The sequence below is a fragment of the Lycium barbarum genome, chromosome 5, assembly GCF_019175385.1.
Source record: "Lycium barbarum isolate Lr01 chromosome 5, ASM1917538v2, whole genome shotgun sequence".
In the NCBI taxonomy this organism is placed as follows: domain Eukaryota; kingdom Viridiplantae; phylum Streptophyta; class Magnoliopsida; order Solanales; family Solanaceae; genus Lycium; species Lycium barbarum.
The window spans coordinates 121518120-121521475 of NC_083341.1; the positions used below are offsets into that span (position 1 = coordinate 121518120).

At 31.0% G+C, this 3356-nt stretch overlaps 1 pseudogene; it reads left to right on the forward strand.

Annotated features, from left to right (window-relative positions):
- Positions 1–1030: 1030 nt before the first annotated feature.
- On the forward strand, positions 1031–2356 carry LOC132639702 (11-beta-hydroxysteroid dehydrogenase-like 3; annotated as a pseudogene).
- Positions 2357–3356: the final 1000 nt, after the last annotated feature.

Below are 3356 nucleotides of genomic sequence, written 5' to 3' on the forward strand. Positions count from 1 at the left end.
GCATATAAAATCAACTCATTTATCATTTGCTCCGCTAATGTAAGATTCAAGACTTCATTGTCACGCAAAAGTCGCAAACTAATGCCTTCTTCGAAGATGATGTTTAATGCATGCCTCGTCCTCCACGCCCTTGCTCCCAATACAGTTTTGTGTATTGCCCCTTTCATCACATGGGCTTATACACTTAAGTTGGGTACCTTAAAAAGATCTCAATATCTTCGTTTGGTGTGTTTGAGCCTTTTCATCGATCATTGGCCATAATTTGACGTCACTAAGATCTCCAAGCTGTCAATTAGTAATTTCTACAAATTTATATTACTGGTGTTTTTAGTTTATCAATGAAAGTTCTGCAAAATTTGAGATTAGTAAGTATATTTGTTTGGCATGTTTGGTTTTTTTTTGATAGTTTTTAAAACCTATGGATATAAGTCATGTTTCATGTTTTTTCTTAAAAACAAGTGAAATATATTTTGCAAAACTATGGCCAAACACATTTTCAAAATTTGAAGAAACTTTACTCAAATCAGGTTTTTCATTTTTTTTTTTTTTGGTAATCTATGGCCAAATGCTAGCTAAAAACATCATATTATATGGACCATATAGAATACTCTGATCCCGCTGTCTCATATTAGTTGTTTGTTTCATTTTTCGAGAGTCTTTGACTAATCTTCGAACCTATATAAGTTGAATTAGATTAATTTAATAATTTAACATTATAATTTAGATATTCAAAAACTATACAAATTAAATTTCGGCTATTAAAATATTAGGACAGATGTTAGTAATCCAAATCTGTATTGACAATTAATAGAGCTAATTGTAATGGAGCGGAGCCGCTAGTATTATTAATGGAAGCAGCTTGTAATAATAGAGATAAATTAATAACATTTAATGCATCTTACGTGTTGACTCTGCTGTCTAATTTTGCATCTTTTTAACGCTATGGCTGTCCATTGGAGTGTAAAGTGCACTCTATAAATATGGCTCCCCTTTCAATTTCAATACTATGTCCAGCCATTGTTCCAAGAAAAGCAATATGTTTAATGTTATCCTACCTTTCAAATTCCTAACAATCCAACAAACAATCAATCTCCCACCACTATAGGAAGGAGATTTACAATTATGGCTTCTAGTAATTATTTTGTTCACAATATCACCACTCTACTCATTACACCATTAGTTCTTTTGGCACTCTTTGCCATTTTCCTCTTCTTTAGCATCATTAGGGTGGTGCTTTTTCTGTATAGGATTGTGGTGAGTGAGAACATGAAAGGAAAAGTTGTTCTTATCACTGGGGCTTCATCAGGAATTTGGAGAGGTTCGTTAATTCTTCGTCCTATTCGTTTTTCCTCTCCTCTTGTTTATCGCTTTTTAGACATCATCTTTAATGTCAGCAATGGTGTTTTATATGTTAGATAGTTTGTAATATGAAAGTAGCTATTAGGGAAAAGAGACATGTATGTTGAGTGGTTTCACATTTTTGAATTATTTTTTTCATATAATTAAGCAAATAAAAGTGTGTCCATTCTAACATGCAGCTTATATTTTTAGATGAAATGACCACAAAATTCAATATTGTATCAGAGCAGGCAGATGTCCTATATAGGTTCGAATCTCACTGTCATACATTATTAAGTAGGATTTCTACATGTTTGGCCCATGAAAAAGAAAAACAAGCCTGCAGACGAGAGCTAGTGAGCGCGTGTTGAGAATATAATTAAATAAATAAAAGTGTGCTTAAGCTTTTTTATGAGATAGTCACACGATATATGTCCTGAAAGATCATTTTCTATATCCATGATATTGATTAGACAATTATCAATCTTTTTAAAGAAAGTATTTTACGTCCACGCTTTAAGTATATATTTTTCTGTGTTCAATAGAGTATTTTGCTTTTTCCATCAAAATTGTAGAACATCATATATATTGGTGAATGAATAGGAATTGGCTTATGAATATGCAAGAAGAGGTTCTTCATTAGCAATTGTGGCCAGAAGAGAAGCAGCTTCAAAAAGTAGCTGAGGGCAAAGAGCTTAGGATCTCCAGATGTTGTATCTATTACAGCTGATGCGCATGTATCTAACGTCGAAGAATGTAAGAGATTTGTTGATCAAACTGTGAAACATTTCGGCCGATGTAAGCTCTTTCAATTTCCCATTTATTAGCATGTACTATACTACTACTAATTATGCTGTTGATCAGGTCATGTTTAACAACATATTATGTAGGACAGTTAGCTAGTTTCCTCAAAATTTGGTATTTGTTTTTAATTAATCATAATAAGATGAGTTTTATGAGTTATAAACAATGATAGTATTGTCAATAGCCTTAAAATTATCTGTGAAATTTAACTGATTATAACATGTTATTACTTTATCTTTCATATTATATTATGAGGCTTGATATGAATATGAAAGTTACTTGTTATTGTAGCTCAACCTAACCCAATAGTGCATATACGCTGCCATATGAAACATTTAACATAAACTCTATCAAAGTAAAAAAGAAATGTTAAAAGTATACTACTAATTAATATAGTCTAAAATCTTTTATTGTATACATATGATAATGTATTTACACTCTCATTGCACATAACATAAGCTCTTTTGGTAAAAAGGAAAAGTTAAAGTATACTAATTGCGTTTTTTTACATTGTATGTAACATGTTAAATTCAAATAGAGAATATATATAGTCTTATGAATTTTCTTAATTTTTCCATAATTAACGATGTACTCATGCAAAAAGAGGTTATTTACATGTAGTGGATCATCTCGTCAACAATGCGGGAATCACCTCTTTTTGCTCTATCAATGATGTGACGGACATTACGAAGTATACGCCTATTATGGTAATGTTCACTTATTTAATATAAGTAATTCATTCGAAAATTAATATATAAGTAATAAAAAGGTAGCTAGAACTACTTCCATCTTGATTTATTTTCGGGAGTCAAACTTGTTGGTACATATTTTTAATTACTGTAAACTCTGATTCTTTGTTTTTTGTTTTTCATTTTTTTTCTTTATCTTTTAAAAGAATTAAGTTAGTGTCTCTGATTTGGGAAAGAGAACTTACAAGCTACGTTAAATGGGAATCAATGATAAGGGTAAAAAATTCTACTAAAAATTTACTGTTTTCCCACTAAAAATGTTCAGTGGTACTCCAACTGAATGTTGATGAGAAAAACCTAAGTAGTAGTTGTTATACCCCGAATTTTTATACGTTGGATTATTCGTAAGCTCATTGGCATGAATTCAAGGACAATGTTATTTTTGAAATACGAGACAAGGACTTTTAATTCCCGATTTTCATAATACACGATTGCTTGTAAAGTTCAATTGGTGTGGAAATATTA